The following is a 15,846-nucleotide window of genomic DNA, read 5'->3' as shown; positions in this document are numbered from 1 at the left end:
CACAGTTTTTAATTGCGTGAATGACCTCCTTGTTACTAAGGTGAGATCCTAACCCAAAAGGTATCACTTGGTTTTCCTTCCTGATCCAAAATAATCCGTTGGCCCATTTGGCTGAGCAGGGCCAGTTCAAAGCTTGAGTGCCCTTTACTTTTGGCAGCTTGCCACATTTATTTATTTATTTATTTATTTATTTATTTATTTATTTATTTATTTATTCATTGTTCGATTTCTATACCACATTTCATTAAAACAATTTCAAGGCGGTTTACAAAACATCTAAAACAATATAAAATTACAAAACAGTTACACAAAAATATTAAATTGGAATAAAAAACACAAATCTAATTTAAAATGTTAAAACCAGATTTATTTATTTATTTATCATATTTTTATACCATGTGATATTTATATCTCTAGGCAGTATACAAAACTTAACACAATATAAAAAAAACACAACGTAAAAAACAGATTAAGATTCCACAAGACACAATAAACACAATCTCATAAAACAAATGGTTTAAAACAAATTGTTAAAATTAATTCCAGCGAAAAGCCTGCGAGAACAGATGCGTCTTGAGGGTCTTCCTGAAAACAAACAGTACTCAATAAGACTATAAAATACAGAGCAGCAGCCACAGAAACAAAACTCACAGAAAAGCCTGGGTAAAAAGCCAAGATTGCACTTGCTTGCTAAAAACTGTAATGGAGACTGAGGAATGAATTCCTACCAGGAGAGCATTCCAAAGGCTGAGGGCAATAAGTGAGAAGGGCCCCATGGGGCAGCTGTGTGCAGAACCAAAGGCTCTAAACTCCTGGCAGCTCTCATGACTGATAGAAGCGGCTTCTATTGTCAAATGTGGGATAGAGCATTCAGAAAGAGCCTTGAGTGGGTTGAGCAAGGAAAGATATCCTAGCAGTGACATGGCAGGGTGGATGGAACTCCTTGCATCCCTCATTTTTGGAAGCAACTGCCACACTCTGAGCCTGCATCTATGATTCTAAAGTACAAGGAACAGATTAAAATATGTTGACCATAGTATTTCCCACAGTATTTAGATGAAGATGCTTAAAAAGTATGGTCCTTAACAGAAAGAGCACCATCTACTGGTTTCTAATATTTTGTAATATCTAAAAATTATTTAGTTAGTGATTGTGGATTGCCCATTACTTCTTATAAGGCACACTGCATATTACCTTCCTGCATTTCCTGCTGAAGAGAGTTTGAGTTTTGCTTTATCTTTTCAAATACCGTATGTAAGTTTATGTTTTAGTGGAATTTGCTTTCTTTACTGCTGCAGCACACTACATCAACATTTGCAGTTCATTATCCACCACAAAGTGGATGGACTCAATTACAACAGCAATGAGAGTCCTTAAAGGCCAAATTGAAGACAGATCATCCTGGAGATAATCTATCTATGTAGTTCCTAAGAGTCGACACCGACTTGACAGCACTTAATCAATCAATCAGTTGGCTTCCTGCTTCACATCTACCCAGAAGGAGCCAGGCAAGCAGATGGCATGTTGCCAGGCTCACTCACATCACCATGTTGTGCATTTTGGTGTACCCCCCAGCCAGAAACATAGCGATATCCTAATAGGAAGATAAGCTTTAGCCTGCTGCATTCCTGAGATTATGTGTTGTTTTGATTAGGCTCTCCTGCTGCCCTCAGGCCATTGCATGACTGTAATAGGACTATGGATATGCCACTCTGATTGCACTTGAGCATATGCAGAGAATTGGAGCAGACTAGTTAGTATGTACAACAGGGGATGTAATGCAGATTTCCTTCCACCCATGTAAGAAGCCTCAGCAGATAGCAACTCAAGGTTCTTCCTTCCTCACTACTTGTGTGGTGAGTAATGCCAGAGATCTCCCCGGCTTCCATTTCTATTCAAATCACAACTTGTAGCCAAGTACTTCTTCAACACCAGTGGACCACCCAAGCAATAACATCCAGGATGCAGCATGGTGCATCAGGAACATTTCCTGCTGCAGGGCCACTCCTTCCCCCTGGGTCTATAGAAAAGATGGCTGCTGGCAGCCTGGGACCCAGGAATGAGGTAGGAGGTGTGCACTTGTTCTCATAGCTTATTTCTAGCCCGAGTTTGAAAGTAGGGGTGGAGCACCGGGATCAGGAGCAATCCTGGCACTACAGACAACCACCCCTACCTGGGGTAGCTCTTTCCTACCCCTGTAGGGCTGCTTGTGTGGACGACTTCATTCATTTCCAGGCTCAGTTTACAATTCTGGTTCTCACTTATAAAGTTCTAAATGGCTTGGGATATGGGTATCTTAAGGGCCCATACATACAGTACCTCTCAGTGCAGACAACATTCAAGGGCTTACTCCAGCTGCCCTAGCGTGTGTCCACCAGGAGCAAGGCCTTCTTTCTAGTGATGCCAGGTCTCTAGAATGCCTTCCCTAAAGGAATCGATCTGGCCTCAACACTGAATGACTTTAGATGCCAAGGGCGGCGGCGGGGACTTGGTACTTGAATAAACTTCTGTGTTTCCTTCATGATGCTGCAATAGGGATTATTTCTCTTCTTTTATTGAATATGGCTGTTTTTCATTCTTGCTCATGTTTTCCATGTACTTATGTCTATTTTCCTGCTAGGTGCATTGGTTTATAGTTTTAAGTTTTGTTCAATGCTTTTGTTTTTAGTTGCTTCGAGCTTTTTAAGAGACAAAATAGGACATACTTTTGTAAAGTACAAGAAGCCCTCTTCATCATGGTAGTGTCCATTGGCTCTGTTCGGAGAGGTGGCAAAAGAGAGAGAAATGAGAGAGGAGGTTGGAGATAAAAAAAATCTCACATGCAAGAGAGCATAGATCAGGACCTGGGAAGGCACGAGAGATTATTCTCTGGTTCACTGACTGGGTAACTGGTAGGGGTGGAGAGAAAGATTCAGTGCATTGGACTTTAGCAGCCAGAATGGAGTCTGCAGACCTTTGTGCAACCTTCTGTTTGTGGTCTGTTTCTAGAACTGAACTGCAGTTTTAGTCTTGTATGTGCCAGTGCTTTCACAAGCTTTCTACTCTGAAGTGAATTTCATCAATTGCTGTCAGTGAAGTAATCATATTTGCTAGAGATACATTATAGCTCTCAGTTCTAAACATTACAGAAACTCTCAGATTTGACATCAGATCATAGCTGTAACGATAAAATAAGGCAGGTTGTGATGCCTTCTTTTGTAATGGGCAAGGAAGTGGCATTTCATGGCCTGAAATGTAACACAAAAGTGTCTATAATATTATAGTGCATGAACTAGCCATTTAGTCCTTTACTAGCAGGCAACTATTATACCTGCTGCCCCTTGTGGTCACAGGCATAAGGCAATACTACATGCAGCTAATACTACAGTCAGTGCCTGCTTTGGGATTTGATAGTTGAATCGCTTGTTTTGATTATTTACAGTTGTTTCTCCTGCAGAATATCAACAAGCACCCAGCCTCGTGCTGGGAGAAATGGCTTGGTCCCACCCATCTTTTTAATAGCATGGGCCAATAAGGTTGTTCACACAACTAGGTTGTGGGGGGTGGGCAGGGGGAAGGCTTAGCTTCACTCACCTGCTCCCCCAGATGACTGGTAAAATATTGGTGGGAGCGCTGTCCACGCTCATACACGATCTATTGTCAGAGAGCTGGGACTATGTGTGCCAGCCTCCAGGTATCCCAATGCACTGCATGCCAAGCACAGTGCATTGGGGGATTCACCCAGGAGACGGAGTTCTAGGTGGCCATCTCTGTGTGCAGCCAGGCTGGAAGCAGCCTGAGATCATACATGAGGTTAAGGGTATTCGCTCCCTTAACCTCAGCTAAAAAGCCAAGCTAGGCAGTGCTGCCCTGCCAGGATTGGGCCTGATCCCAGCGTTTCTCATGCACAACCTCAATGTGTGGGGTTAGGCCAATGCTCTGCAGGGGGCTTGGTTTTGTAGACTAGTTGGAGCACCTCCCTGCTGGTGCCTCATTCAGCATGATTTCAAGCTTCCCTCCCTCCCAGATCTTGCTAGTTTCCCTATGGCTCAAGCACCCTGAGCCATTTTTGGAAGGGTGGTATATAAATCAAATAAATAAGCGTATTTTTATTTTTGTTTGTTTTTGCTTTCCTGCAGACTGGTCCAGTTAAGAATTTTCCCCCCACCAACTCCACTGTGTTCCTTCAGCTAGTTTTAGGTCATAACTGGCAGATTCACTGCAGGTAGTGATAGCAGTAGGGATAAATTACCAGTGAGCACCAGTGTTCCCTCTAACAGGGATTTCCAGGTGTTGTTGACTACAACTTCCAGAATCCCCAAGCAAAAGCCATTGCAGCTGGGGATTCTGGGAGTTGTAGTCAACAACATCTGGGGATCCCTGTTAGAGGGAACACTGGTGAGCACCCTTACATAAGAAGATAAGAACAACCATGCAGGATGAGGCCCAAGGATCATCTAGTACAGATTCCTCTGGAAAGCCGACAAACAGGAGATGAAGGCATGCCCCCTTTCTGCTGTTTTCCCCCTCAACTGGTATTCAGAGTGATCCTGCCTCTGAGCCTGGAGGTTTGTCTCAGTAGTAGTAGTAGTAGTAGTAGTAGTAGTAGTAGTAGTAGTAGCCATTGATAGACATGTCCTCCATGAATTTGTCTAAGCCCCTTTTAAAGCCATCCAAGCTGGTGGCTTGGAAGCCACATCCCATGGCAGAAAGTTCCGCAGATTTTGGATGAAGAAGAAATTTAGGTCAGTCCTAAATTTCCTGGCAATCAATTTCATGATTGACCCCTGTTTCTAGTGTTGTGAGAGAGGGAGAAATTTATCTATCTCTCTGTCTCTGTCTACATCATGCATAATTTTATATACCTCTATTATGTCTCCCCACAGTCACTATCATGTCTCCTCTATCATGTCTCCCCACAGCCCCTTTTTCTAAAAAGAAGAAGAAGAAGAAAAGCCCCAGATACCTTATAAGGAAGGTGCTCTAGGCCCCTGACAATCTTGGTTGCCTTCCTCTGCACCTTTTCCAGGTTTAGAATGTCCTTTTTGAGATACGATGACCAGAACTGTACACAATATTCTAAATGTAGTCACACCTTAGACTGGAATAAAAGCATTATAATATTAGCAGTTTTATTTTCAATCCCCTTCCTAATGATCCCTAGCCTAGAATCTACCTTTTTCACAGCTATCAACTGAGCTGATACTTTCAGCAATGTCCACCACAACCCCAAGTAACCTATCCTAGTCAGTTACCAACAGCTCAGATCCCATTAGTGTATATGTGAAGGGTTTTTTTGCCCCAATATGCATCCCTTTACACTTAGATTGAACCACATTTGCCATATTCTCACCCACTCACCCAGTTTGGAGAGATCCTTTTGGACCTCCTTGAAATCTGTTTTGGATTTCACTATCCTAAATCTAAACATGCCAAAGGACAGGTTACAACAGAGATGGAAGGAGTATACTGAAAATCTGTACAACAGGGATGTCAACATCCTAGATGTAAGTAGGGAAGATATTCCCTACTTACAAGAACCCCTCTCTCGTACGGGAAGATGGATTTTGATCAGCACTCTGGTCCTTACCAAATCGGAAGGCTACAGGAATTAGTGTATTCCAAGTCGGAATAGCTACAGAAATATGGCAAACAACAGAAGAAGAATCAGTCAAGGCTCTAAACAAACTATGCCAGCAAATTTGGAGAACAACACAGTGGCCAACAGATTGGAAGAGGCCAGTCTACATACCCATACCAAAGAAAGGAGGCTGAACAGTTTGCGCAAACCATCACACAATATCCTTAATTTCACACGCTAGCAGAATAATGCTCAGGATCATCCAACACAGATTAGAGCCCTGCGTGGAAAGGGAAATGCCGGATGTTCACGCTGGTTTCAGAAAAAGCCGAGGAACAAGAGACGTCATTGCTGATGCACGCTGGATAATTGAGAAAGCCAAAGAATACCAGAAAGAAGTCAATATGTGCTTTGTTGACTACAGAAAAGCCTTCTATTGCATTGACCATGTCAAGTTGTGGAATATCCTTAGCATATGGATGTCCTAAGAACATCTCATTGTTCTCATGAGAAACCTTTACACAGGACAGGAAGCCAAAGTACAGATGGAGATGCCATGGAAGGAACTTGGAGCCTAGATGCTCTTCCCAGAGTGGCTCCATCCCCTAAGGGGAATATCTTACAGCGCTCACACTTCTAGTCTCCCTTTTGTATGCAACCAGGGTGGATCCTGCTTAGCTTAAGGGGACAAGTCATGCTTGCTACCACAAGACCAGCTCTCTTCTCAGCTCTCTTCCCATGTGAAAACAGCCCATTTATTCCCACCCTCTGTTTCCTGTCCTTCAACCACAAATGAACCCTCCCCGTTAGCTTTATGAAAGTCCAAGTACACTATATCAACAGGATCAACTTTATCTGCACTCTCCAAAAACTCCCTCGCGGTTCTCTTTCAGCAGGGCCTTTCTATGTTTAACAATTTTATCCTTCAGAATGCTTTCCACCAGTCTACCTGGGACAGATGTTAAGCTAACTGGCCTGCAATGGTTCCTGGATCCCGCTGGATCCCTTTTTGAAAATTGGTGTTACATTGCTTACTTTCCAGTCCTCTGGTGCAGAACCTGATTGTAGGGATGAGTTAGATATTCTTGCTAGGAATTCAGCATTTTCACTTTTGAGTATCCATCCAGCCCTGGTTATTTGTTGATTTGTTAATTTCTTCCTCTTTGCACCTAGTCTGCTGCACAAGGTCCACAATGCAGGGATCCTGAAGTCTCTTTGCAGGCTCATAGCCCTCCTTCTGTCACCAGAGAGCTGCAGAGAAAGTCAGCCACTAATAATGATGATGATAAATACTGCTTTACTACCAACAGCATAATTACATCAGGGAAATGGAAAGTATGTACAAACAGGGAATGTTGTAAAGTCAATTTATTATTATGCTTTAATCCTGAAGAATGCACAAGTGAAAAAGCATAATCTCATGGCAGTATATACTGACTACTGACAGGCCTTTGATTCCATGCCACATTCCTTCAAGAACTTCAGGGTATAATGTGAATCCCACTGTTATTATGCTGCTGTAAACTGCAATGTCAAAATGGAATACTAACAGAACATTGGGCACTTCCAAAGTCCCATACGCTTTTATCTAACTCTTATGCCACTCTCAGCTCTGATAAATGGATCTTACGATGGGTACTTACTGACTCCAAAAAGGCAGAGAATGCACTACAATCCCACACCTTTTATATAACCATGAATTATTATCTGAATCTCCAACTAGATTTGACAGCTTCATAACAGCCAGAAAAACTTTCAGCAAAGATATAAAAATATCATTTGGCCTTGAAAAATGGGCAACAGGAATACCTGGTAAAAGCTAATATGTTGCCTACACTTGATAGTAATTCCACCTACAAGTATCTGGGGATCAGTCCGAACTGCCAAAAAGAGCCCATTCAAGTTTAAAATCTTCCTGGAATCCTTATACACAGGGAATCCTTAAAATACTGAACACAGTACTTTCAGCTAAGAATAACATAACTGCAATTAACACCTGGGCAGTTCCAGCAATGGCATACACCATGAGTATATAATTACAGCATGTGATCAGATGCTAATTTGAATGAGTTTGATAGATTAACCTGTACACACATTCATGATGAGTTCAGAATGCATCATCCAAATGTTGTAGAGGAAAGGCTATACATCCAAGAGCTGAAGAAGCTGAAGATCAGTACACACAGTGGTTTGTTTGTTTCTGAATGTATCTTGTTTTTCAACCATACAGCTTTCACAACAATTCACATAGAATAAAATAAGCAAAATTATCACAACAAAGAACAATGGCAAAGCTAAAAGATCATGAACACAGTGTTAAATGGTAAAGTGGGGGAAAGGCAGATAAAACAGTCAATTCAGATAAAACCACACTTTAATAAGTAAATAAATTTTAATAAATTTTGAAGCAGCAGACAAAAGCACAGATGAAATAATAGGTGCAGCACATAGAGTTCACCATTCAGAGGAATGCTCAAGAACTTTAAAAGGTCATCAGCAAGTGGCTGAAATTTAACAGTGAGGGAACAGGCAATGTGTTTGGGAAGGCATTCCATAAATGGGACACCACCACCACCAAGATGACCCTGCAAAAATCAGGTATCACAACCATGAAACTACTTCAGGACCCCTGATCCCTCAGCAATCAAAACAAAGGATGCTTAAAAGGTCTCTAAACCTCCATAATAAATGTCAGAATGGTATAAAAGAAAGAACTGAATTATGGAATGCCAAAGCTTTGTGTAGAAATATCCAGAAAGTTATAACGGGGAAATGGGAACTTATCCTCATGAACAGCCCCATTCAGAAGTGGTTCCAGGTGTTCACTGAACCCATGCAGGGTGGGGGGAAGCATGGCTGAATCTGTTAGCTTCACCCAATGTTGCTATTGTCTGTGGGCCTCATCCCTAACTTCTGCATGTTTTGTGTGTATGGGATACCTACACACATACACATTTATGCATGTAGGTTCTCCATACAATCAGTAACCCCCGTGGGGTACACCAACATCAGGAGGTGTTTATTGCATATATGGAAGCACTTTGGACTAGTGAAGTGTCTAAAGTGGGCCAACTCATTTAAAAGCTTAGCTTCCCACTTCAGTGATGCATGAAACACATTCATCTCAAGTTGGAATATGCTAGATCTTCCTATGCCTTTTTGGTGCATTCTCAGGATTTTTTTGCTCCTCCAAGAATTCTCCAAAGTTTGATAAGGCCCAGCCAAAAGGAAATCCTCCATTGTACCACCTTTAATCTGCCAGTTTCTCACTTCTCAAAGTTTCCCGCACTTTTTGACTAAAGTTCTGGAGAGGCATGAAGCAAAATGGCAGCCAAGATGATTTAGAGAAGACAAACGCCCTACAATGATGGATTCTGAGCATGCTCAGACCTCCCATTGATGGGAACTCTGGGAATTATATGTTTTATTCCTCCTGGCAATGAGTCAGATAGACTAAAAAAACCTTTTTGTTATCAGAGTTCACGGTGTTCAGAGTTCAGAAGGAACAGCTTAGAATGCAGGAACAGCTTAGAAGCAGCCTTCGGTTTTAGCCTCAGCTGCCTTTGCTTGCAATTTGGTAATTTTGAGCATCTGAAGTGGAGGAGGAGGAAATGTGGCAGATGAGAAAATTGGCACTAAGCCATTATGAGCTGAAGCAAAATTTGGAAGGGAACTGTGCTTGACTCATAATAGCTCTGGAATTCCCAGACTTGGGGAGTTTATTTCCAAACTTCCAATTTCCAAAGCTCTTCTCCATACGACTCTTATTTTGCTATTCAGGACTGTGTAATCATTGTTGGTATTTATTTATTTATTTAGTAAGTGAGTAAGTGCACTGCCTCAAATCTCCATTTCTGGTCAGTTTACAGCAACATAAAACAAATTAAAACAGATTTTAAAACCTTAAAACAATTTAAAACCACAAGTATAGACCTTTTAAAAGTTGTCAGAAATGGAGAAGTTCTTATTTCAGCAGGGAGCACATTCCAGAGACTTGGGGTGGCAAGAGTTAAGGCCCATTCCTGTGTACCCATGAGATGAGCTGCTGGCAACTGCCGACAAACCTCTCCAGATTATCTCAGTGACCGATGGGGCTCATAGTGAAGAAGACCGATGGGGCTCTTAAATACCCTGGGCCTAAGCTGTTTAGGGCTTTATAGGTTACAAATTAACCTGCGCAGAGCATCTGCGTGCTGATACTTGATTGCTCCCCTCACCCCCTGCCACAGCCCCCCTCATCTCAGAGATCTCTCCACACTCACCTGAGCTGCACTCCTGCTCCTGCTCCTCCATCTGGTTGCTTCCATCCCCCTCATGCCTCTTGGTCACTCTTCCATCCCTTTACTCCATCTCACTCACCCCCCCCCACTTGGTTGCGGCTGCAGCGTTGCTGGTGCCTATTGCCCAAGCTGCAGCCCCTTATCCCCAGAGACCTCCCCACAGGAGCAGCAGCAACGGTTGACCAGGCCCTTCCTTGCTGCCGCCACCGCCATGGCCACTTGTTCCCCTCAGGCTGCTGACAGGCCTGAGCCTGTCCCTTGCCTGCCTGCTTCCCTCCACCAATGGCCTCGGTAGCCCCAAACAGAAACTTTGGTTGACTGGGCCCTTCCTTGCTGCAAAAGGTGCCGCCATGGCCATTCATTCCCCTCAGGCCACCGACAGGTTCCATCCCATCCCTCGCCCTTCCTTCTTTCTCTCTCCTCCTCCTTTCTTTTTCTCTTTCTCTCTCCTCCACTCGCTCTTCCCCTCTGTCTGTCTTTTTTTCTCTCTCTCCCTCCCTTCCTGAGCTAACAGATCTTGTTCATCTTGTTTCCTCATCTAATTCCTCATCTAATTCACACAATGGCAGCCTCTCCTGAAGGGGCTCTTTCTTCTCTCTGACCAGTAACAGTTGCATTCAAACTGTCCTTAACCATCACAGGCTCCTCCTCCCTATATGCATATGGAATACCCACTGCCCAATCACCATGATGCTTCTGCTCTCACAGGCTCCTCCTCCCTATCTACATATGGAATCTCCACTGCCCAATCACCATGGTGTTTCTGCTTGCTAACTCTCGCGAGAGCTGCCATGCACTGGATTATCTACAGGTTTGGCCTGGCCTTCCAGTGCTCTTAAATTGTTTTAAAGGGTCTTTGATGTTTGTGAACCGCCCTTAGCTTTTTTGTAAGGGCAGTCTAAAAAATTAAACAAATAGATAGATAGATAGATAGATAGATAGATAGATAGATAGATAACCAACATCTTGTATTTTCCCCAGAAACATATTGGTAGCCAGTGTATTTCTTTTAATTTGACCTAGAGACCAACCTGGCTGCCGTATTCTGTACCAACTACAGTTTCCACACTATATACAAAGGCAGCCCCACAAACAGTGCATTGTAATAGTCTAGTTTGGAGGTTACTGGCATGTGTACTACTACTCTAAGGTCATTTATCTCAAGAAACAGATGCAGCAGGGGTATCAGCTGAAACTGATAGAAAGAACTTCTGACCACTACCTCAACCTGAGACACCAGGGAGAGGTTTGAGTCCAAAAGCAGCCCTTGACTGTGTACCTCTTCCTTCTGGGGAAGTGTGACTCCATCTAGAACTGGCAGATTAAAATTGTCTCCTGAGTTCCAACCCTACACCAAAAGTACCTCTGTCTTATTTGGATTCATTCTCAATTTGTTATCCCTCGTCCAGCCCATCCCCTCCAGGCAGGTAATTAGGGAGGTTATACCTTCTCCTGATGATGCTGACATGGAGAAAATAGATTTGGGTGTCATTAGCATACTGATAACACCCTGCACTAAATCTCCTGATGACCTCTCCCAGTGATTTCATGTAGATATTAAAAAGCACTGGAGACAGTATGGAGCCCTGGGAGATGCCATATAAAAGTTCATGTTATGAAGAACATATGAAGTCTCCAAGTTATAGCATCTGGAATCTGCCTGAGAGGTAGGAGCAGAACCACTGGAAAGTGCTGTCCCCCATTCCCAACCCTCTCAGAATGTCCAGAAGGATACTATTGTTGATAGTATTTGAAAGCCACCAAGAGATCCAAAAAGACCAACAGAGTCACACTCCTGTCAATTCCCAATTGGCGATCATCCATCAGGCTGACCAAGGCAGTCTCCACCTCATAGCCCACCCCAAAACCAGTTTGAAACTGGTACAGAGAATCAGTTTCCTCCAAGACTGCCTGGAGCTTGGAGGCCACCACCCTCTCAATTACCTTTTCCAGTCATGGAAGGTTGGAGACAGGCCTATAGTTGCTTAACTCTGAGGGATCCAATGCAGGCTTCTTCAGAAGAGGTCTATTCATTGCCTCCTTAAGACAGGATGGCATCCTGTCCTCCCTCAGAGAAGCATTTATAATACCTACTAGGCCCTCTACAACAACCCACCTGCCAAATAGTATAAGGCATGTTGGACAAGGGTCAGTATAACAGATGGTAGGTTGCACCACTCCAAGCAGCTTATCCACATCATCAGGAGTAACAAACTGAAACTGATCCAGCCTAACTACTTTTGACTCTTTAATAATTGTTGGGTCCGTGTCTAAGTCGGCCCAAATACAAGAGATTTTATCCACAAAAAACTCCTTTAAAACATCACAATGGGTAATCGATGGTTCCAGATTCTGATTCAAGGGAGAAGGGGCATATACTAGTCCTCCCACAACCCTAAACAACTCTGCTGGGCATGAGCTTGAGGATGCAATATGAGCAGAAAAGTATCACTTCTTTGCCGCATGTATTGCTTGAGCATAGGTTTGAAATGTGCTCTATGTTGTGATCTATCAGATTCGAGTTGAGTCTTTCTCTACTTCAGTCATATTCAGTCATCTGCCTTGCTCCAGCTTCCTACAGTTCTGATTGGTAGCAATCAAAAATAACAAATTGTAGCAAAGATCACCGCTATGGACCTTTGTAGAGAATGCAAAGAGAAACCAGAAACAACAGAACATGTAACAGTAACAGGTAGTAGCAGCCCTGACCTATCTAATGTAGAATACCTTGCCAGACACAATCACATTGAAAAAAATCATTCACTGCCAACTGCATATGCAGCACCAACTAATCACTTCAAAACCACCCCCTTACTATAAATATAGCCCTGACCTAGTTCTTGAAAAGAATAATTATTATGCCTTATACTGGGACAAACCTATTAAAACCAGGGGTGGAAATAGATTACAGTAGACCAGACATAAACCTGAAGAACAAAAAAACCTTCTCCAATAGATGCTGCAGTGCAATTTAACACAAAACTGTGTGTGTGAAAGGAAAACCAAGTCCCGGAATAAATTATATCTGGATACCAAAACAATTGATATAACATCCCTCTTTATAGTAACATCAGAATTTATTCTAAATTCAGACAGAATACATGGACTCTCATTCCTATTAAATAAGATCACTTCCCCCTCCACCCATGCTGGCCTGCAAAACAAAGCTTCAACACAACTAGGCTCCGGCTGCTGTGCAATTGTGGAGCCTTTCTTCCACCCTCATAGCACTGCGGAAGATGAAAGACAAAGAAACAAATCCAAAAGTTCCACAGGGCTCTAATGCACATGTGGAGTTTCTATTCATTTCAACATGTCATTGTGCATGGGGTCATTCATGCTTGGGCCAGGGATTGAATCTGACCATTCTTCCTAAGGCCTCAGAACATGCTGGGGAGGGTGATAAGGAACCCTTGTTCCTACTCCAGCCAGGTGCCGTCCTGGCTGAGTCTCTCCCTGGAAGACCTCAACCTGCCTGCTCTGTAGAGGTGCCTCCTGATCACAAGCCTGCCTAAATAGCCTTGAGGAACCTCGCCAGGCCAGCCCAACCTCTGGAAGTCTTGCCCCAACAGAGGTTTCCTGCTCCTTGCCTGGTTGGCTTAACCCTTTGGTGTGCTTTCATGGTGTTCAGCCCCATGGCGGAGGAGTGTTGCCAGTCTGTGACAGGTCCGCTGAACCCTGATGGGTGGAGCCTGCCAGGACCTCACTGCCCCCACTCGAGCTGTCTTTGTGGGCCACCATGCACTGCTGCAAACACTACAGAGAGTCTGGAGGAGGGGGGATATTTCTTGCCCCCTGGACCTCACCGGGGTCACACAAACCCCTCGTGCAGGGTGGCGCAATCAAACATTTGAGAAACTTCCATATGTATAGTTTTATTGCATGTACAGAGGCTTCGGAAACAGAAGTAAATGAGAAAGCCATTCCTCATTTTGTAACATGAGAACCACTGAATCACCATGACCACTGGATACAGCCCGGCCATTGAAGTGAATGGAAAATCTTTTGCCAGTTTAATTGCTGTGGATTACCTTGCACCAACTGTGAGTTGTGGCTGCCAGTTGAACTTTACTTTCTTCTTTTTCAGCTGTTTTTCATGGTTTCTGCCCATTGATAGGAATTATTTATTTAAGTGGTTCCAGGAATAAATGATTGCAAGAAAGCACTCTTAAGCATATCTAGGACAAAGACTGTTGGTTTTGTGGCTGTACTGTTTCGAAAAGAAAAACGTTTAAAGTCCACAAGCATATTCAATATTGCCCTTAATTAATCACTTGAGAGAAGACCATTTAACAGCTATCCACAATGAAAAGTTTAAATTGTATATCCTGCTAGACAGTATAGATCAAACCAAGCTCATTTCCTAGTCCACCTGCTTTCATAATTTATTGATTTTGCTTTTCTTTCTTTCGATTGATTTTTTCTTTAAACAATTAAGTAAAGGCACTGATGAATGAGAGCACATGCCTGCTAGAGGATGGAATCCCATTGTCTACTGAGACAATGGGGTTCCCTAAACTAGTCCCTATTTTTACTCATGAAAAGATTTCAGACAACTGTAAATTAGCTTAGCAAAACTGGGGGAAACAGTTCAACTGACATCCTTTGCATATTTCCATTTTGCAAGATCATACCCAGATACGTTTTAATGTCATAGTAGTGCCATTACAATAAAAATGCTCAGAAAAACATGAAGAATTCCAAACTCTGGTAGACAACTATGAGGCTATTCCCACAATCAGGTGAAATCAGGCTAGTGGAGTCTAACTCAATTTTGCCTGACTGTGTGAACCACCGGGCTCGCAGGCAAGCCCGGTAGCCTCCAGGAGGCTAACCCACTCAAGTAACCCTCCCCTTAAACCGGGTTTGCTGAGCAAGCACTCACAAACCCAGGTTTTTTGCATGTGAGTTGCCGCGACACGGCTCTGCATTGCGGCTACTCACGAGTAGACCCCTGATCTGGAGGCTGGAAAGCAGCCTCCTGGCTAGGGGGTCTCTCCAGCATGCCCTGTACACTCGCACAGGGCATGCTGGAGCTTTCAGGGGCTGTGCAGCCCCCACCCCACCCCCTGCCAGCTCCATAATGGAGCTGGCACTCATGTGGGTGGCCAATACGGCTACCCAAGACTGCTGCCCTGCTCGTCAGTGGGGAGAGCGGACTAAGCCCACTCTCCCTGCTAACCCCCTAGAGGCTCTTCTCACTAATCCCCCCGCCGGACCCCTTAGCGATGGACAGCTACAGGCCAATCTCCCTTGGTTGGGCAAGGTGATTGAGAGGGTGGTGGCCGACCAGCTCCAGGCAGTCTTGGAGGAAACCGATTATCTAGACCCATTTCAAACCTGCTTTAGAGCTGGCTATGGGGTTGAGACAGCCTTGGTCGGCCTGACGGATGACCTTTCCGACAGAGGAATTGACAGAGGGCATGTGACTCTGCTGGTTCTTCTGGATCTCTCAGCAGCATTCAATATCATCAACCATGGTATCCTTCTGGATCGCCTGGGGGAGTTGGAGATAGGGGGCACTGCTTTGCAGTGTTTCCATTCCTATCTCTCAGGTAGATTCCAGATGGTGAAGCTTGGTGACAGTTGCTCCTCAAAACAGGAGCTGTTATATGGAGTCCCTCAGGGCTCCATTCTGTCACCAATGCTTTTTAATATCTACATGAAACTGCTGGGTGAGGTCATCAGGAGGTTTGGTGCTTGGTGTTATCAGTATGCTGATTACACCCAAATCTTCTTCTCCTTTTCATCTTCAGGAAATGGCACTCATTCTCTAAATGCCTGCCTACAGGCAGTAATGGGCTGGATGAGGGATAACAAATTGAAGATGAATCCAAGCAAGATGGAGGTGCTCACTGTGGGGGCTCAGAATCTGAGGGGTGAGTTAGATCTCCCTGTGCTGGATGGGGTTACACTCCCCCGGAAGGAGCAGGTGCGCAGCTTGGGAGTACTCCTGGACCCAGGCCTCACCCTGGTATCTCAGGTGGAGGCCATGGCCAGGAGTGC

At 43.9% G+C, this 15,846-nt stretch overlaps 1 long non-coding RNA gene across 2 annotated transcripts; it reads right to left on the bottom strand.

Annotated features, from left to right (window-relative positions):
• Positions 1-351: 351 nt before the first annotated feature.
• LOC128347797 (uncharacterized) lies at positions 352-10,421 on the bottom strand. 2 transcript variants are annotated; one of them, XR_008317728.1, is made up of 5 exons: positions 9,823-10,421; positions 6,596-6,811; positions 4,946-5,921; positions 2,320-2,754; positions 352-585 (listed from the first exon to the last, which is right to left on the bottom strand). It is a non-coding gene; the product is annotated as an uncharacterized LOC128347797 (long non-coding RNA). The 2 variants fall into 2 exon arrangements; XR_008317727.1 differs by having other exon boundaries at positions 352-2,754.
• Positions 10,422-15,846: the final 5,425 nt, after the last annotated feature.

This window comes from Hemicordylus capensis, chromosome 1, assembly GCF_027244095.1.
Source record: "Hemicordylus capensis ecotype Gifberg chromosome 1, rHemCap1.1.pri, whole genome shotgun sequence".
NCBI lineage: Eukaryota > Metazoa > Chordata > Lepidosauria > Squamata > Cordylidae > Hemicordylus > Hemicordylus capensis.
The sequence above is the reverse complement of the archived record's forward strand: the minus strand, read 5'-3'. Positions and strand labels throughout refer to the sequence as shown.